Below are 21593 nucleotides of genomic sequence, written 5' to 3'. Positions count from 1 at the left end.
CCAACAATTATTTAATATTTCCCTGTATTATGTTTTTATTTTTGTCATAAAACGGCTAAATTGTTGCAGATGCTTGTATTGCATCAGCCATGTGGGAGAGCTCGCGCTACTGTGTGTATTTCTTTACACATTGTTTTGTTAAACAAACTTTATTTATTTAATTATTGTAAACATTTTTGTTTAATATGTACGAGAGAAAACAACAAACATGTTTCTTACTATAAAGTACTGTTACGGTTTTTGATCAGGAAAATAAATATACTATTTACTTCTAAGGGAGTAATGTAGTAGGTATGTGTGTACAATTTAATTTAATATTAAAGTAAATACGTTTCCAGTCATATAAGTATCATGTGCCTGTGATGTATACGAAGAAAGTTATGGTTAAAATGCACAAAATTCTGGTCAACCTTCTTAATACTAAGAAAATTGTTCAATATTTTAGGTGTGACCTCTAAACAAAACAGTGTCTTTATGCAATGAAGGTCATTTTTATCAATGAATTAATCATTTAAATAATTTATTAAAGTTAAATTAGAAAATCTGACTCTAAAAACATGCATAGAAAAGACAAATTAACAGCCCAGATTGAACAAAAATGCCACATGTTGTTTAAATATACATCAATGGAAAGATGGTGCACAGTAACAGTGTATTTGTAATGATTCAATTCATGACGTTGGCGTTGAACGTGACGTAAAATGATAGTCAACATGGCTGGTCTTTTCATTTAAAAGATATTTGGACTCACAAATGAATGTATAACTTTAATATAATAGTGGTTCTAATAAACATGTTACTCACCTTCGATGTTTTCGGAGAAGTTTTGTCGAGTAGAAACGTGGAAAAAGAGTTGTTGCGCGTGTACTTGGTCAATATGATAATTTCTAAATTCTTCGTGAACTAGGATGTTCTACGTCATCAGTATTGGTGTAAAGTGGTCACACAAAAACATACCAAACATAGTTGAACTGGGAATACTGCGATCCAGCAGCCATTTAGTTTTCACAATCAAGCGTGTGACCTATGCTGGTATCCAGTAAATTCGTTCATTTCCGCTTGAAAGACTGTCTTCTAAATACATTCCTGCAATTATTTTACACATTTACTGTCGACCTGGACAGCGATGATGCTTTTACCCTTGGGTTGAATGACCCCATTCAGATCCACTGGGGTCAGGCGGCCACACTTACCCGTGGCAGACCATCATATCTCCCCAGAGACATCTGTTCTCTTGGCCTGGAAGTGAGAGAGAAGATGCCGTTCTGTTTGCACCTCACTGTGAGTTCAAATGTCATTTTAAATGCAGATGTTTAACGTAGTTTCTCCACTGATCTATGGGTATAAGTGAAGAAACGACTACTAAACCTACTTGAATTGTTCTGGTAGAAAAACTTGCTAATATCGATCGTGGTTATGTTGTTATTGTATAAGCTCTAATTTATCTTTGCACCACTTTAATTGTGAATTTTTTTTTTAACGGTGGCTTGTTATTTTCACCTCCTAGTTAAAAGACCACTCAGTTCCTTGATAACAAGTTCAGTTACTGGTCAACAACCGAAAACCAACTGAACCATTTGGTTTTGTCGTTCATTGTCAAGCCAAAGGAAAAGTACTTTTATCTTGTTTTTGTGTTTTAATCGTTTTATCTTGTTTATATTCAGTTGTCATTTCTCATCAGTAAAAAGCTAGATTGTAACCATTCAGAAATCTCTATACAATTATCATTAAATATAAATGATGACGAAGAGCCAAGTTTCCCTACCATCACTACCACTAGGGGGCGAGCCATTCTTGAATAGTTAATTCAAAGCAACATTTGTGGTAGTGTACATGAAACTATGGACACCAAGAGGATTTCTAAATACATTTGAGCATCACAAAGTAACATTGCAAAGAAGCAGTGGTTCTATGAGGGCTTAACCAGGTTACCAACCTGTATCTAAAGAAAAGTATAGAGATAACTTAGTTTCTCTAAGCTAGTGTCACTGCCTTTAACATTAAATTACCTGCTTTGCCCTTTTTTCTGCTTAGTTTGTTTACAGTTTATTTGGTTCCATGCAGGTTGTGAGTGACAGAATAGAAGAGAAGCTGCTGGACAGGTTGATAACGTGACAGTTGAGAACACAGTGCCACTCCTGAGCAGGTGTGACAAGGTGTCACGCCCAACTTAAAAATATCGTGGCTATTGTTTTCTTAAATCTGTACCAACAACTTTTCCAATGCAATGCTGAGTTGATGTTTCGTGGGCTGATGAGGACAAGGCGTGCAGTGAAGATTCATCAAAGTAATACTTTTTGGCAAAATGACGGAGAACGTTGCATGATGAGAGATGATGAGCGTTTATGACGAAATGTTCATATCACGTTTTAAAAAAAAATATTCTATCACTGTTTCACGGTATATAACAGGGTTTTTTTTTCTCATGCAAGAGTTTTCTTACCCGCATTTTCTTTTAATAAGAAAATAATTACTGCAGTCGGTTGGCTTAAATCAGTGGTTCTTAACCTGGGTTCGATCGAACCCTAGGGGTTCGGCGAGTTGTTCTCAGGGGTTCGGACACACCCGAATTATCGTGTAAATTCGTGATGACAGACCCTGCTTGGCCATCATTGGCTACAGACGATAATGCTACACTGCTTGGCCAATCAGTGCTGAGGGGAATTTAGTGCGACTGTCGTGGTAGTACTACACGTTATTCCTTTGTTAATATTTTAATCGGTACTAACTATTTTGGGAAAAAGAAGAAAGTGGACCGACAAATATGTACAACATGGATTCACATGTAACACGGAACGTGATGGGAGTGAGCGTCCTATCTGCAGGATTTTCAAAGCCAAGTTGAGCAACTCTAGTGTTGCACAGGCAAAACTGAAGGAACACTTCTTGAAGCTGCATGGAGACGGGGAATACAAGTAATCACATTTTATTTTTCATTAAAGAGGGGTTCGGTGAATGCACATATGAAACTGGTGGGGTTCGGTACCTTCAACAAGGTTAAGAACCACTGGCTTAAATAGCCCATACTACTGTCATAAGGGTTGTATCATGTTTTGTTTTCATGTCCAGACACACGTTAAAGCATAACCTCTTCAGTATGGTGGCAGTTATTATGTTAAAGATGAGAATGATAATGGTTGCAGTCAAAATGGAAAAAAATGTTTGGACATAGTTGCATAATCAGTGCAGTTAACCATCATTATTACAGGAACCTTATCTTTGACGAGGTTGAATGTGATTCCCATTTGAGAGGGTGCAGATTGAGCTGTGGATGTGGAGGGTACTTTATCTAAAACGTGTTTTCGGCTAAGGTTGTGAAGCAAATTGCTAGTGTTGTCGATGCCGGCTAACACTTTTGCTCGATAGCATTGGTAAGAGATAGTTGTTTTGATCATGTCTGGCATTCTGAACCAAACTTCCACACTACACACGTGGCTGCTCTTGTGGTATTAGTTAATCTGAGGCAACAACGTGTGCTTCGCTTTGAGATCTCTCGCCGCAGACGCTGTGTTGTTGGTGTGCAGCAGTGAAATAGGTCCCCCGTAGAAAAACTTGATCTTTGTTTGGTGATATTCACCGGTATAGGAGTATATGAAAAATGTAACAATACATTTTTTTATTTTCCTCACCAAAACAATTTATTTTTCATGAACATCCACAAAAGTTTGACAAATTAGAACAAGACAGTAAAATACTGAATTTGCAGTGGTATATGAGTATAGTACAAAATACTGAACCAGTCCTTGTCCACTAGTTCAGTAGCAGTGGGTATTTGTGACATTAGATGCAATTATTACAGGGATCCTCTGGAAGCAGCTAGAATTTGCTGTTGGCTCGTAAACTGTTTTCCTTGCAAAGAGGCAAAAGGACACAAGTGTATGATATAAGTGCATAAGATTCTGTCACAATTCTACATATTTCATCGTGGTTAAGGCTGGATTCCCAGGAACAAAATGTAAGGCTATTGATGAGCTACTTCTTAGTGATGTTGCAGGCTACCAGGCCCCTGAATGTGAAGCCCACGTAGAACGTGATGTTTTCATTGCTGTGAGGCACTGAGCGTGCATGGAGGGGCAGAAGGCTGAACTTCCTCTTTTTGGGACCAGCCAGGTAGACGATTATCTTCAGTCAAACCGGACACTTGTTTCAGTATCACTGCAGTCTCAGGCCGCATCTACACTCTCTCAACATCGGTAGGAACCACCACCACCACTTTATCTGTGCTCCTGCCCGCTGGTCCTCATCCTGTCCACTCCAGTCCACAGAGACCTGAAACCTCACAACATCCTGGTGTCCATGCCTAACGCACATGGACGTGTTCGGGCCATGATCTCGGAAGGTCTGGGGTTCCTGGGACGGAGGGCTGGATCGCTCCCGAGGTTCTCAGCGAGGACTGCAAGGATAACACGGTTAGTGGTGCTTTTTCATCCGTTCCAAGATTCAGAACCCAGAGTTCACGCTTTTACCTGCAGAAGAAAGTGCTTATCGGAGATTATTTGAGGAGACGTCTACAGATGAGCTTCACAGGCATTGATGTTTATATCATTGATTTTTTAGCGGCGTTTACAATGCAAGTTGTTCCCCTCACAAGATCTCCTCACACCTGTAATGTATGAGTCATCTAGTGATGTTTAGATCTATGTATTTTATTTTTGTTAGAATTGATCTTATAAATTTAGTTGTTTTTTTGTTTTTTTTCAAATATGTTTATTGAGACATATTCAACAATGTATACATTTTCAGACATATAATATACTTTTTAGTTTTTTTAACAGACAAGGGAAATTCAGAAAAAACTGATTTTAGTTTCTTTTCCCCCCAATCAGAAAATAAAATAGAAATAGAAATAAAAAAATAAATAAAGTAAAGTAATACATTAACTACAAATAAATAAAAAACACACAAATAACAAACCAAAGGTTTTTTTTTCTTTTGAAATGCAGTGTATACATCAAAAAAAAGTTTGAGCATTTGAATTCAATATGAATTTGATATGAATACCCGTGTGCTCCCCTCCCTCCCCACCCCTCCCCTGCTCATCTCACAGTACTGATGGAATGACACGTAAAAATATAGTTTCTTCTCAGTCAGGCAGTGCCTGAAGTTCAGTAAAATATTCAATGAAAGGTTTCCATTTGACATAGAATGACTCTGTAGTGCCTCTTAATGTGTATTTCATTTTTTCCAATTTAAGATAGTACATTGTTTCTCTGAGCCATTTTGGTATTGGTGGAGCATCAGATGATTTCCAGCTCTGGAGGATGCAGCGTCTGGCAAGCAGTGAAGTAAATGCAACCATTTCTCTCTGTGCGGTGCTCAGTCCACTGGTGATGTTAGGTGTACCAAAGAGAGCAATATATGGACAAAGTTTCAACTGCACGCCAAGCACTGTGCTCATGATTGAAAAATATCTGGACCGGAATTTTTGAGCATGAGAAAAACATGTGTGAGAGGTTGCATGGAGAGCTCTGACATCTGTCACATACATCAGTAATGGTGTCGTAGATCCTCGACAGTTTGGACTTTTGAGTAATGAACTCTGAACAGAAGTTTGAATTGGATCAGTACAAGTGGAGCACACGAGATAGAGGACCCAACCATACGCAATGCCCTCCCCCAGTAATCCTCAGTGATGCGCATCCCCAGCTCCTCCTCCCATCGCTCCCTTGTTCTTGTATCTTCTGTGCTGATTGACAGGATAGAGGCATATCATTTAGAGATTGACCCCCTCTGCTGGTGATTAATTGTAAGAAACTCTTCCCAGGGTTGATTGGGAGGCAGTGAGGGAAAGTTTGAAAAAGTTTTGGAAACAAAACTTCGGATCTGCAAATATCTGAAGAAGTGTGAAGCCGGTAGCTCATATAATGTAGAAAGCTCATTAAAATCGGCAAAAATGTCATTTATGTACAAATCTTTTATATGTTTAATACCTCTATCCTGCCAAGCAGCGAATGAAGAGTCCAACATAGAAGGAGGAAACGCATGGTTAAGGCTCACGGATGTAAGAGGAGAAACATCTCTAAACTTAAAGTGACGCCTGAATTGAAGCCACATTTTAACTGGTTGTGAACAACTGGATTATTTGTAAATTCTGAAAGTTTTAAGGGAAGTGAAGAATACAACAGAGCTGTCATAGAGGTTCTCCGACAAGACGCCAGCTTCATATCACACCAAGAAAATTTTGACGATGCCACATAGAAGCCAATTTTTTGAATGTGAGAGGCCCAGTAGTAAGCTTGAAAATTTGGTAGAGATAGACCGCCATCAAATTTGCAATTTTGAAGAATTGCCTTTTTGATCCTCTGCGTTTTTTCAGACCATAAAAAAGAAGTTATTATCTTATCAATAGTGTTAAAGAAGTACTTGGGCAGAAAGCATGGCAGAGTTTGAAAAAAATACAAGAATTTCATTTTTGACCACATTGATTCTACCAATTAATGAAAGGGGAAGACTGGACCACCTACGGATGTCAGATTTCATCTCTGAGATTAAAGGGGTAAGATTTGCTGAAACTAGTTTAGTACTTGAAGCCAATCAGATTAAATTTAAACGGGAAATTGGACGATTGCATTTGTTGTGCTGAGCCATTAATAGGGAAACAAACACTTTTATAGAGATTTAATTTGTAACCGGAAAATTTACCAAATTTGTCCAGAATGTTCAAAATCACAGGCACACCAGCAGCAGGGTTTTCAACATAGAGAAGCAAGTCATCAGCATAAAGAGAGAGTTTGTGTTATTTTCCATTGCGTATGATACCTTGAAACCCTCTTTCAGACCTCAGTGCAATAGATAGCAGCTCGATGGATAGAGCGAAAAGTGACGGAGAGAGTGGGCAACCTTGGCGAGTTCCACGTTCTAGACCAAAATTATTAGACTTGATATAATTTGTGATTACACTGGCAAGAGGCGAAGAATACAAAAGACGTATCCAGGAAATGAATACGTCCCCAAATTTGAATTTTTCTAAAACGGAAAAAAGGTATGTCCACTCTACTCTATCCAAGGCCTTCTCGGCATCCAACGATATTGCAATCTCTGGTTGAGCCTCAGTCTGATCAGAGTAAATGATATTAAATAAAGTGCGGGTATTGAAGAATACCCTTTATGAAACCATTTTGCTCTTCGGATATTATGGTAGGCATGACTTTCTCTAATCTAGTAGCGAGGATCTTTGCTAATACTTTGACATCAGAATTTAGTAGAGAGAGCGGTCTGTAAGAGCCGCACAAGCTCGGGTCTCTGTCTTTCTTGGGTAGTATTACAATTTGTGCCTGGGTAAACGTTGGAGGCAACGTGCCAAGCTCAAGTGATTCATTGAACACAGATAGTAATAGTGGGGCTAATTTCAATTGAAATGTTTTAAAAAACTCAATAGGGAAACCATCAGGTCTAGGGGCTTTGTTTGATTGCATATTTCTAATTGATTGTATGATTTCTTCTAGGGTCAAGGCTGCATCTAGTTTTTCCCGTTGAGTTTCTTCAATTTATGGGAAGCACAATTTGTCCAGGAAGTCTCTCATTACATGATCATCCTCCGGAAAGTTTGAACTATATAAATCCTAATAGAAGGTTTTAAAAATATTATTAATGTCGATGGGGTCGTCTGTCAATGAGTTATCGAACTCTGCCTGCAAGTCGAGCCTCCGTTTGAACAACTCTGGAGTTGGATTTTCAGAATATTTTTCATCCAGATTACTTATGTCAACAACAATTTGTGAGAGTCTAGCATTACATTTTTTTTTGTATGGGACGAATAAGAAATTATTTGGCCTCTGAGGTAACATTTTAATGTCTCCCATAGTAAACTATGAGAGGAGCAGTCTTTACGATTTATGTCCAAAAAGTCATCTATTGATTTATAAATAAATTTACAGAAGTCCAGATCTGCCAGTAGAAGTGAATCAAACCTCCAGGGTGGTCGATTGTGCCTCTGAGTGGACGAATTTATATCAAAGATCACTGGAGCGTGATCAGAGATAACAATACTTAAGTAATCCGAATTGGATACGAGAGGGTTCAAAGTCTCATCTATTAAAAAGTAATCTATTCTTGAATATGAATGGTGGACTGGGGAAAAGAAAGAGAACTTCTTGGAGGAAGGATTCCTGTGTCTCCAAGGATCAACCAGACCACTCCGAATAGCAAAATCCATAAACATTTTTGACATACATGACTGTGTCTGTTTTTTAGAGCTAGAACGATCTAGTGTATTTTCCTGGACACAATGAAAATCCCCACCTAAGATTACAGAGTGAGAGTCTAGGAAAGGAAGACCACTAAGTAATTTCCCTGCAAATGTGGCATCGTCAATATTAGGAGCATAGATGTTTACCAAGAGAACTTTGGTTTGCATGAGGGTACCAGCAACGAGAACATACCTGCCATTTATGTCCGCTATTACCTTTGTGGCTGTAAACTGTGTTCTCTTGTTGACAAGAATGGCGACCCCTCTAGCTTTTGAGTTAAAATTTGAGTGGAATATTTGACTCACCCAGGGGTTCCGCAGTCTATTGTGATCTTTAATTCTCAGATGCGTCTCTGTGAAAGAAATATTGCTTTATTACAATATTAATGTGTTTTAAACTGCTTACTACATTATCACAATATTAATGTGTTCACTTCTTTACCACAAATGCATATGTGTTCGAAACCACTGATTGCCTTAATCACAATGTGTATGTGTTTTGAAACTCCTCACAAGATATTTCCCATCAGGGGTCAGCAAGGGCAAGTGAAGGAACAGGGAATGAGTTGGGAGGGGGCAGGTGAGAAAGAGCAGATAACTGTGGGATGCTCCCTAACCTTGAGTGTTATCTGTAAGACTGTTTTGAACTGCTGATGCCAATGCTGTGATGTAACCTGCACAATGAATCTTACTAAGGACAAACTAAGTTGGGAGGGGGGATGAGCAGAAGAGACTGCTTTTGATGTAACCCCTCCAAAATGTGTTTTGCTTTGAACAAACTGAATAAAAAGGGAGGGACGCTGGAACTTCGTCGGACAGTCGGTGCGAGCTAACTTCCGCGTTGGTTCTGGCTGTATCCTCTAGAGTGAAGAAACAATCTCTTACTGGTGTGAGTCTGAATCTTTTGCTATTGAACTGATTTGTCTGTGAAACATTGTGAACAGTTTTTCTGACATTTAACTTGGTCCTTCGAGCCGGATGCCAACGCCCTTTCTTCGGTGGATGATCGACGATGCCTGAACCACACGGTGCACCGGCCAGTGGGTCTTACAAACCCCTGGGAGACCTCCTTTCCACGAGGCCAGGAGTCGGACATCATCTACCGGAGAGAAAGCCGACGGCATCCAAGACCAGATCAACTCCACCAGCGAAGAGATTGAGGTCAGTTACATTTTCTGACCAAAGGTTGTGTCATTGTGATATAAAGCATCGTTGTATCAAATGAACGGAACGTGGGACTAAAGGGGACAACGTAGACGTCCCTCCACGAGATCACTGTGTGGTCTAAGGCTGTATTATTGTAATACGGAGTGTCATTGTGACAAAAGGTACAAGTAAATAGAAAGAGGTTTAATCTTTTCTGTTTAAAGGCCGCACTTGCAGTACGGGGTGTTACTGTAACACCAGGGCCATTTTCTCACTGAGAGGTTGTTGGGATTCTTGTCGGTCGAAACCTAACGGTGAGAACGTAAAACTGACCAAGAGTTTACAAAACCATCATAGAAATTGGATGTCTTGAGTAAAAGAAAGAATCTAAAACTGGTGAAACGACTGTGAGTATAAACACCCAGGGGTGCCCGCCTCGTTTGAGGTAGAAGTTTGACACCCGGTCGCCACCAGGCATTTAGCATTTTCCTTCGAAAAAACTCGGCAAGACACATACCAGAACGACATGAAGAAGGCAAATAAGACTTCTACGGGTGTAGAAGCAATTAATAAGGAGAGAGAAAAAGAAGAACAAATGTGTAAAGTTAAGTTGGCAGAATTAGACAATAAAGGTTGTTGCAGGTTTGTGAAAAAGTGGCAGAATCAGTATAGTTTTCCAGGAGATGTTGATAATGAGACAGAATTGAGTAAGTTGTTGAGTAAATTGTCTTTGAAAGATAGAGAAAAGGGAAAGTTGAACGAAGTACATGGAAAGCAGTGGTACGCATGTAAGACTCTGTATGACAGAGCAAGGGAAAAGAATCAGAAAATAAAAAATAAAAAACAAATGAAAGTGTGTTTAGTATCAGTAAATTGTGCTACAAAAAATTAAATAAAGATTTAAAGTGAAATTACTGATCCAATAACAAAACCATCATGAACATAGTTGCTTTTAGAATCATGCAGTGGTCAGTACCTGACATGAATGAAGTGAGCATAAGTGACTGATACAGGAAAGTGTTTTAGGCTACAATAACTACATACCTGAAGTAATAATGATACAGCTAAGGTTAAACTAACTGTTTAAGATGAAAATGAATTTGAACAAATTGATGATTCAGGAGCAAGTTTAACTGTGTCTCCGATCGCTGATAATGTGCAAAGGGGAAGCTCCCCTAGAGCAGAAAAGTTGGAATTCCCTCCCTCCGATTTGCACGGGCGGGGGCCAATTCCAACTCCAACACCGCGGGTTCACCAGGCGGGAGGGGCCGGAGTGAGGGAAATACCTAAGATATATCCGTGCCTGCCCGAGACACCTCCATTGTACACACCAACAATGATGACATCAAACTCATCAGCGGCAATCCCCCCTGAAAAGAGAGTTTTGCCAGCCGTGACTCCATCTCAGGGAGACGCGATCACAACTCAGTAGCAGCCTCCTCTACAAGTTGGAATGCTGCCAGCCCTGACCTGAGCTCAAGTCATTGTGATTATAACTCAAACAAACCAGTTGGATCTGGAACTTTTGAGAAACGGGTGACAAGAAGTATGGGGGGGGGGGGTCGGTGATTGGGAAAAACAAATGAATCCACAGCATCCACTACGAGAAAAATCCGAGCTGAAGCTACATGATATTAACGAACAGACTACAGGAGCATTCCCTATGATTCAAATGCCGAGTAATGATGCAAATGTACCATTCTATGTTTTTAGACCATGGACACCCGTAGAAATTAAAGACATAGTTAAATCTATTGCAACACCTGCTGCAGACATAAAACAGTTTGTCAAAGAAATCAGAGACCTTGTCACTGGTCACAGGTTGAACGGTCACGAGATAGCTAAATTAATGGCACTATCTACAGGAAGTAGATACGGGATTGTAATGGAGGGGTGGACGGGACTGAATGATCAAGGTAACGTCATACCATATGCACAAGTCATGTTACCCCTGAATGACATTTTGGAAAGATGTGAACGGATCTATGCACAGAGACCTGATCCTAATCAAATAGCAGCCTGCAGACAGAATGAAGACGAAAACATAGACGACTTTAAAATCAGATTAATGGATGTTTTTAACAAACATGGTAGGACTCCGGAAGATCATCCAGCTCTATGGAAATCACATTTAAAAATTATTTATTGAACGGGACATCTTGCCAGAGATTGTCCTGAGAAAAGCAAGCGCAGAGATAAACCCAGACGAAAACACTACTCTGATGATTCGTCTGAGGATGAAGAATGACTAGGCCTACAACAGGTGGCGGCACCAAGGTCACAACCGAATGCACCGCCATGTGAAACTGATAAATCAGAAGAAGAAATTAACCTCTCACATACAAGATTGTGTTGAAGAAATTTGTCGAATTGAAGCATGTCATACTTAAGGAAATATATTTTATATAGTTACGACGCAAATGCATCGTGAATCTTTATTAAAAGGATGTTGTTTTCTTAGTAAAACAAACATAAATATGGAGCATTTAAACATTAATTTAATGTGTCAATTTTTCATTTTTTTAATAAGTATTATAGACTTTATTGAGGTTAATTCCATGTAAAAGAAGAATATGTTGTTTGAGTTGATAAATTTGAAATTAATTTGTCTTTGTCGGAATAATGATACTGAAATTGGTCGAAGAATTTCTAGCTACTAGTTTTTCAATCTAGGTGGTTTTATAGTTGTTGTGTGAATTAATGTTGTTTGACTATATTTTGGACTATGGAAGTATTTGTCTTGTCCCATCTTTGAGCAAACAGTAACAGCAAAAGGAGGATTCATGACATCAGTCCTGATGCAGAAACATGGTAGCAAGATGAGCCCAGTTGCATATTATTCACAACAGTTGGATCCAGTGGCACGAGCAACGCCAGAATGTGTACAAGCCGTGCTCTCTGCGGCGCTCGCTGTGCAAGCGTCCGCCGAGGTCGTCCCGTTTCACGCGTTGACTCTGAAAGTACCACACGCGGTATCAGTCTTACTGTTGGAAACGAAAATGCAGTTCTTATCACCTGCTCGACATCTACATTGCACTGCTGTATTGTTATCTCAGGGACACATTAACATCGTCAGGTGTGGAGCACTCAATCCAGCGTCATTAGTGCCCACACCACTAGATGGCACTCCACATGACTGTGGAAGCCAAGTCCAAATTTTAACTAAACCACGACCAGACTTGACGGATACACCTTTAACGACAGGAACCGTAGTGTTTGTTGACGGTTCAGCAATTAAAGATGAAAAAGGAAAAAACAAAGTGGGGTACGCGGTGACGACCGCAGATAAAGTACTTTATCAAGGGAAATTAAAGTCAACTAGTTCAGCTCAGGCAGCTGAGCTGGCAGCCCTTATAAAGGCATGTGAAATTTTTGAAGGTGATGATGTAACTATCTGGACAGATAGTCAATATGGATACGGTTCTGTGCACGTGTTTTGTCAACAGTGGGCGAGAAGAGGATTTAAAACGACAACAGGAAAAGAAGTAGCTCACAAAGAGTTACTCGTAAAATTGTTACATGCCATCCAACTACCAAAGAAGTTGGCAATATGTAAATGTGAAGCACATTTAACAGGAAATGATCCAGTCACTATTGGAAACAGACTGGCTGATCAGGCTGCAAAAGATGCAGCACATAAAAGCCCACAAGTTGGAACAATGCTTGCACAGAAGACCACATCCTCACAAGAAACACCTGTAAAAGAAAATGAAGTGTTAATAAGCAGACAACAAAACGCACCTCACACAGAGAAGACATATTGGGGAAAACAAGGTGCTGAAACAAACTCAAAAGGTCTGAGTACACTATCAGATGGGAAACCGTGGTTACCAAAATCTATGTTTGAATGGGCAGCAAAATTGAGTCATGGTTTGAGCCATGTCTCAACAGGAGGGATGGTAGCCCAAGTAAAACAGCATTGCCACGTTCAAGGGTTCACTCTATATTCAATTTTTTTTTGTCACAATTGCCTTATTTGCATAAAGAACAATGCACAAGGGTATTTAAGACCCAAACGGGGAAAGTTCTCAGAACCACCAGAACCATTTCACACCATAAACATGGACTACATTGAACTAAACAAAGCACAAGGTAAACAATATTGTTTGGTAATCATTGATGTGTTTTCAAGATGGGTAGAAATTTTTCCAACAGCACATGCTGATGCAAAGACAGTTGTTAAAGCACTGTGTGGTCGAATTATTCCTACATTTGGTATTCCATCGCTCATTCGAAGCGACAATGGTTCACATTTTCTTAACAAAGCTGTAACCAAAGTTGGTGAACTCATGAACATTGATTTGAAACGACAATGTGTATACCACCCCCAGTCCGCAGGACTGGTTGAAAGAACCAATGGTACTGTGAAATCGAGGCTTGTGAAAACAATGAGAGAAACAAAAAGACAGTGGCCAGACTGTGTTGGTCTCGTTGAAATTGGTATGAGAATTGTACCCGCTGAAGGGAAAACATTGTCTCCATTTGAAATCATACACGGTAGACCTTATAATTTACCTGATCTAGCACCCAAAGGTCAAAGTATAACAGGAGGGTCAATTCTGGCACACATGAGAAGACTGTATGAACAGAGAAACGTTCGTAAGCACAATGATCTGCCAGTTTGTTCTGACCCACAGACTTTCCAGGTGCAAATTGGAGACTTGGTGTTTCTAAAAGTGCTGCGACGACTTAAGTGGGACAGTGAACGGTGGGACGGTCCTCACGAGGTGGTGGCTGTCAGTCCAACAGCGGTAAAGGTCGACGGCCGGACCGGTTGGATTCATCAATCTCAGTGCAAACTTCGACGACTGCCTCCTGGTCCTGACGGTTCCGGAGCCCCTACCACGTTTCAACAAGCCAAAAAGACAGAGTGATAAAGGTCCTCTGCTGAGCCCGGCAGCCCTGTCACTCCGACGAAAGACCACAGCGCCCCATCCTCAATTGCACGTGTCAAAAAGACCACAGCGCCCCATCCTCAATTGCACGTGTCAAAAAGACCACAGCGCCCCATCCTCAATTGCACGTGTCAAAAAGACCACAGCGCCCCATCCTCAATTGCACGTGTCAAAAAGACCACAGCGCCCCATCCTCAATTGCACGTGTCAAAAAGACGGACGAGTGAGGAAAGGCTCTTTGCTGAGCCCGGCAGCCTTGCCCTTCACTCCAACGCATCGGACGAGAGTTTATCCGCGGTAAACGCACGCTCTCGAGGGTTCAGAAGAAACCCCAACGAACGGAACTAGAGTTCTTCCGCGGCAAACGCACACTCTCGAGAAGAATGATGAACCAACCACAGAGACTTCTCCGTTCCGGATGGGTGAGAAACCTTGGACAATGTATGATTGTATGTACTATGATTATGGGAACGGTATTAGTCTTTTTGTGGGCATTGTACATCTTGGAGTGGGGTCCACCTAATTCTAAGGTAGTAGAACGAAACTTCAATCAAACTAAGAACCTGACTAGAAGCAAACGAGACAAGGAATTTGATGACAGATGTCTTTGCGGAGGGTCAAGCCTTTGTCTAGCCCAATGCAATGAAGGTGTTTACTTAGGGAGGGGACCACCAGGTTATGTCACACACAAAGACATAGGAGATATTAGTCGGCTACAACAATATACAGGCACCTTTATAAATCTTACACAACTAGCTAATGACACGATTTTAACAATTCCGTTAGCTAACTTTCACACTGAATCAACCGATAAAAAAACTCAAGGCTGTACGGTTTAATGAATGGTCAAAATATTGGTTCTATCTCATGTCCCAAGAAACCTCGGCTAAGAGAGATGCATGGTGGGGATGGGATAATTATGTAACAACAGAAAGCGGTGATTATTGGCCAAAAGCCAAACGATATAATTGCGCAAAAAATTGGAAAGATAAAGTGTACATGACGCACAGCGGAATGAATCTGATATTCACTTTTAAAGCCATGACAGAACTCCCAAACAAAGATAAAACAGATTGTAGCGTTTTGACACTATGGGCCTGGTATGCAAATGGTGCAGATCCATTCGTCCTAATAAAAGTATGCTATAGACCAATCTTAGAAACCAAGACACACCTGCTCCCAACGGAGAAACCATCAAAGAATTGTTGGCAGTTGACACAGGACTCACTATTGATAACAATCTCTACCTTGAGCGTGTTGTAAACATTGCCAGATCCATCAGAAAGGATTGTGCAGTTTGCATGAGACCGAGGGCAGCAGTAACACTGGTTGAGCCGATTGGAAACTCGTCATGCGTGATGAACATGACACAGGGTTTCAAAGTGAAAAGTTACTGCATGCCATATGCTCAAAGGTACCCCATAATCGGAGCAACGTCCAAACCCTTCTTGTTCCATCCACCGACAGGGGGCAAATTTGTTTGTTACTCCCGAACATCCTGTGGTAAAGACGTCTGCAGGGATTATGGGAGGTTGAATGCATCGTTCTGTGATCAAACTGTTAACTTGTCAAAGAATGCCTTGAAACACGTCATTTGATCTCAGTTGTGGTGGTGGTGTGGAGGTGGGGTTTTGAGAAACAGATTGGTGGAAGAATGGACGGGTAAATGTGCTTATGTAACAGGAGTACAAGAGAAAAAGACTTATGTGTTGAATGATGATTATGTGTTGGATGATGATGACCAAATTGTAGACATGAATTTAACCGACGCGAGAGCGAAAAGAAGCATTCCTGATTCACCAATGGTTAGTAATACACCTGTGTACTTTGATGCCAAACTCATAGCATGGAAGGTGTGGTCCCCAATCCAGTCTTACAATGGTTAAACGACACGTTCGTAGCTGGAAAAATGTAATCCTAACTATTGCCGGTATAATTATGGCTATTATCTCATTTTTAATTTTAATAGTAGCATGTGGTATTCCTTGTTTGTGTATAATGATGGCTAAAATGATGGACGCAGTTAGCGTCAAGGTAGCCGCTCATGTCACTATAGCCATGGCACAATACGAGTTGGTGCCAGTTGAAGACGACTCAGAATGCGAAGTCTAAAATGTATCGATGATATTCCAGTTTATTTTGACGCTGTAACTGAAAAGTCTACCAAGGCAGAGGTTATGAGCCGAGTGTTTTACAAATTGGAAATGTCGGGAAATGTTGTATATATATGTAATGAAATGTTGGCTTCTTGCTGGGAAAGGGTTTCTATCTTCTTTTTGCCCACAGGAAGGGTTTTTGGGGATAGTTTTCTTCCCATTTCAGCAATAAGTCTTTTAAAACACTGTTTAATATTGATAAACAGGAGGGAAATGTGAAAGAAATATTGCTTTATTACAATATTAATGTGTTTTAAACTGCTTACTACATTATCACAATATTAATGTGTTCACTTCTTTACCACAAATGCATATGTGTTCGAAACCACTGATTGCCTTAATCACAATGTGTATGTGTTTTGAAACACCTCACAAGATATATCCCATCAGGGGTCAGCAAGGGCAAGTGAAGGAACAGGGAATGAGTTGGGAGGGGGCAGGTGAGAAAGAGCAGATAACTGTGGGATGCTCCCTAACCTTGAGTGTTATCTGTAAGACTGTTTTGAACTGCTGATGCCAATGCTGTGATGTAACCTGCACAATGAATCTTACTAAGGACAAACTAAGTTGGGAGGGGGGATGAGCAGAAGAGACTGCTTTTGATGTAACCCCTCCAAAATGTGTTTTGCTTTGAACAAACTGAATAAAAAGGGAGGGACGCTGGAACTTCGTCGGACAGTCGGTGCGAGCTAACTTCCGCGTTGGTTCTGGCTGTCTCCTCTAGAGTGAAGAAACAATCTCTTACTGGTGTGAGTCTGAATCTTTTGCTATTGAACTGATTTGTCTGTGAAACATTGTGAACAGTTTTTCTGACAGTCTCCTGCAAGAACACTATGTCACAATAATTTTTTTTCAAATGAGTGAAAACCTTGGATCGTTTGATGGGCTCCCCCATTCCTTTAATATTCCAGCTAAGAAACCTCAGCGGCCTCCCTGAGAAGTGATTTGTGTTACTCATAACAAATGCTGTGTACATTAATAAGTGAGACGGTGATGATGAGCCGAGGAGAGTCCCTTCCCCTTTTCCCCCGAAAACCAACAAAAACAAGTGAATAAGAAAAACAATAAAAGTTAAAAGAAAAAACCCACAAACCCGAACAACACGCAAAGTCTCCTCCAAAAACAAAACTGGAGTGACGGCCGTGTAAAACCCACTAAGTAAGAAAAGTCGTTCATAATAAACTACACGGAGTTAGTTTACCAACCCACAAAAAAAAGTTAACGCAACTAACTCAAATGAGTGGCCCCCGAAATCTGGCCACATCATAATAGAGCGCAGATGAAGAAAAAATTCAAATACAAATTGTTATTATCCGAAAGATACTTGTAAATCGTATTAAGATTCAGAACCATATTTGCAAGTGCAAAGAACAATATAACAAGAAATGTAAAAATGAAATGTTTCAAAATAGAAATCTTATAAAAACTTAATATATAACATTAAACCATTTACAGCTTTTCAAGCTGTCAAGGAACAGAAACCTGAGTTATGCAGCAGCACAGACACCATCACTTCTCACTCAATGTTTTGACGTATTTTGCTGCTTCATCGGCTGATGTGAACTCCCTCTCAGTCCCGTTATGTGTGACCCGTAGGCGGGCAGGGTACAACAGACCATACCGAACTCCATCCAGAGCCCGTAGTTGTTGACGTACCTCGTTGAATGCAGCCCTGGCTCAGGCTACCTTCGCGGTGTAGTCAGGAAAGATCAACAAGTTATTGTCTCCAAACCTGATGCGTCCTCTCTCCCTGGCCCGGCGCAAGATGTCAGCACAGTCTCTGTGGTAGTGGAACCTGACGACGATGGGACGTGGACGATCCCCGGGATTCAGTTTCGGTCGTAGTGTGGGACCGGTCGAGCTCCGGCATCGCCTCCAAACCGAACGCCTCCTTCAGCATGCTGGACACCACGGATGTAGAACAGCTGTCGGGTCCCTCCGGAACGCCCAGGATGCGCACGTTGTTACGCCGTGATCTCGCCTCCAGGTCCTCACTTATTCTCCAGTGTCGTCACAACCGTCTCAAGACGCTTCACTGTGGCTTTAAGTTGAGTGATGTCGTTGGAGCCGCCAGAGAGAGAAACCTCCATTTCCCCCACAGTAGACTTCAGGCCCGCGACGTTAGCATCAACCGCTGATATGTCGCTAGCCACCTTAGCTTTAACAGCTCGAATGTCTTTCTTTAAGGGCGATAGTGCCTCGTCGAGTGCGGCCTTCAACTCTTCTTTCAATATATCCGCTATCTCCTTACGGAGAGCGGCGAGAAGCTGCAGTTTAAGCTTTTCAAAGTCCATCGTTTGACAATGGGTTGAATGCTCGGGGCTAGCCGGGCGCTCACGCGAGGCTTCGGCATCAGCAGGCCTCAACTGTTGTTGAGTCGAGTTACCGCTCCTGGAGTTCTTGGTGCCCTTTCCCGACATCTTTGGTTAGCCAACAGGTTTAAAGTGCTGGTTTAAGTCGTTTTCTTCAGCGCTAATGTAATTCAATTTAAAGTTTTACTGAAAGATTTCGGGAGCCTTCTCCAACACGTCCTACTCCATTGCTGGCCAAACCACGCCCCCATAAATTTAGTTTTTGATACTTTTTCCAGATCCCATTTCTATACTAAACCCATGTTTTGTGTTTGTTGTGTTTATTCTTACCATCAAATGCGACCTCTTCCAGACCTGCTCCGTGGACATCTTCTCTGCCGGTTGTGTGTTCTACTACGTGGTGTCCCAGGGATCCCACCCTTTTGGGAAATCTCTACAGAGACAAGCGAACATCTTACTGGGCACTTACAGCCTCGAGCACCTCCAGCCCGACGTGCACAGTGAGAAAACCAGACTTGGAAAAGTTCTCGTGTCTTCGCTTGGCTCTGAACCCAGCTCCTGCTAACAGGTGACATCGTGGCTCAAGACCTCATCGAGAATATGTTGAGTGAGAAGCCTCAGCAGCGCCCGTCAGCGTAGTGCGTCCTCAAACACCCGTTCTTCTGGAGCCTGGAGAAAGAGCTGCAGTTCTTTCAGGTGTGTTTTTTTTTTTTAATACCAGTCAGTCGTGTCTTCGCCTCCCTTCATGAATCCTCATGAACTTAAAGAGTGTTTTGAACAAGTTAATTTGGTTCTATTTCAGGACGTGAGTGACCGAATAGAAAAGGAGCCGCTGGACGGACCGATCGTCAGACGGCTGGAGTACGGCGGCAGAGCGGTGGTGAAGGGCGACTGGAGAGAACACATAACGGTGCCACTGCAAACAGGTAAACGTCTGACACGGATCCTTCAACTATCTTTACTTCATTCAATCTTCAGGATCAGATACGAAATACATTTTTCGTCTTAACTTTAAGTCAAAGAAAATGTAAGAGGGCATCTCCACTGGTGCTGGAAAACATCCCATTCTGTTACGGTTGCAGATGAATACCACACAGTGATTACTAAAGGGTTCCTGGGAATAATCTTAAAGGACATTTAAAACAGGATCTGAAAAAATACATTAATTTGCCCTAAAATGTCGGAGATATTTAACCCAAAATTTAAACTTCAAAACATGTAAGTAAGTAATTTTTATTTATATAGCGCTTTTCCAGACCAGGGTCACAAAGCGCTTAAACAATCCAAACAATATTCAATAAAGTATATACTTTAAAGATCAAGATAAAACTGATAACACAACAGGAGTTCCAGAAAATCAAGGAAAAGCCTGAACAAATAGTAATGTCTTAAGATGTTTCTTAAAGGAGTCAGTAGATCCATCAAGCGCAAAGAGAGAGAGGAAGATCGTTCCAAAGCTTAGGAGCAACAGTCTGGAAGGATTTCTCTCCTCTGGTCCTGAACCGTGTGAGAGGAACCATCAGTAGATTCTGATCCACAGGCCTTAGAGCCCGAGCTTATTATAATGTAGTGGATATTTTTAATTTTTATTTTCAAATTTGCTTCACGGTTGACTAATAAAGATTGATTAAATGATAAAACAAGTACAACAATTGTATCTGTAATCTCCTTTCTCTTTTTTCTTCAGAAACATCATTACCGGGAGCTGCCACTAGAGGTTCAGGACACTCTGGGTTCCATCCCCGATGACTTTGTCTCGTATTTCACCTCACGGTTCCCTCACCTGCTGATGCACACATACCTGGCCATGCGGACCTGCACACAGGAAAGGCCTTTCTTGCCTTACTACTCCACTGCTGAGCAGTTTTTAAAACCCGATGCCCTCCACACGCACCCGAGGCCGCGGGTTCACACGTGTGCTCCAGCACCTCCGTCCCAGTCGCAGGAGTCGACACCAGAATCGGCGTTGATCGCTGAGAAACTCTCTGGTCCCTGCGAAGAACCGGAGCAGACACACCTGCACTGCCAAAAAGAGTCCCCCCAGACGAGTGAACCAGAGTGAACTACAAATGTTTTCACCCAGCACAAAATAAATGTCGCTACTGCCTTATTTATGGAGGAGAAATGGAGCCGGGGTAGATGTTCTGTGTGCTGGTGAGGACCAGGCCTGCAGTGCCTGGGATTCACCGGCAGAATCAGCTGTCGACCCTCCAGTCAAGTGCCTCCTCTTGTTCCCAAGGCTTTCACGAAGATCCATCCGCACGTTCTTCTGACGCCCAGGAGCCAACAGGGGGCGCTGCCTCTTGTTCTGCAGTTATATTTTATATTGACACGGCAATGGAGTCTGTCTCCAAAAAAAAACGAAAACACTTGGCTCCTTCTGTTGGCCCTCAGCGGGCCCGACAGTCGTCTGTGATGTTATTGTGCATGCTGTATTGTCAAGCGCGTCTTTCCAACGCCCAAATATGGTATGCAGATTTTTATCCAATCAGTTGTGACGACTGGTGTCAATCATCTAATGTCATCAATGTGCCTTTTCTACATTTTCTGATTCACCTTCTGGGTTCAGATCTTTTAAATGAACTATGCTTAAAGCTGCTAATTTGCTTCTCTTGTCAGTAATTTAAAAATAGTTTACAATATTTTTTATCGTGCAGGAAATTGAGTCAAGTGATGGCGCCGGAGTTCCTGCTCGTTCAAGTGAAGTTGACGACTTGTCTTTTATTTTTATTCCATCGTTGTTATTATTGTTTTTTTTTTTTTTTATTAATTTCCGAAGTTCTGCTTCATTGGTGCTCCGCCCTCCAACGGCTTCGCTATGGGTTTACCCCGAGGCACCGCCTCGTCTCTGAGAAAGCTTAATGAACTCGCCACCCAGCAGGGGGCAGTACCTTCC

General features: G+C 41.4%; 1 long non-coding RNA gene and 1 pseudogene across 1 annotated transcript; both read left to right on the top strand.

Moving 5' to 3' along the window:
• The first annotated feature begins 4065 nt into the window (after positions 1 to 4065).
• Positions 4066 to 21405, top strand: LOC148065018 (serine/threonine-protein kinase/endoribonuclease IRE1-like; annotated as a pseudogene).
• LOC148065019 (uncharacterized) lies at positions 8554 to 17120 on the top strand. The gene is made up of 2 exons (XR_015713449.1): positions 8554 to 9349; positions 13972 to 17120. It is a non-coding gene; the product is annotated as an uncharacterized LOC148065019 (long non-coding RNA).
• Positions 21406 to 21593: the final 188 nt, after the last annotated feature.

Source organism: Callionymus lyra, chromosome 15 (assembly GCF_982586985.1).
Source record: "Callionymus lyra chromosome 15, fCalLyr1.hap1.1, whole genome shotgun sequence".
In the NCBI taxonomy this organism is placed as follows: Eukaryota; Metazoa; Chordata; class Actinopteri; order Syngnathiformes; family Callionymidae; genus Callionymus; species Callionymus lyra.
Note: the sequence above shows the minus strand (reverse complement) of the source record. Positions and strands in the feature narration are given on the sequence as shown.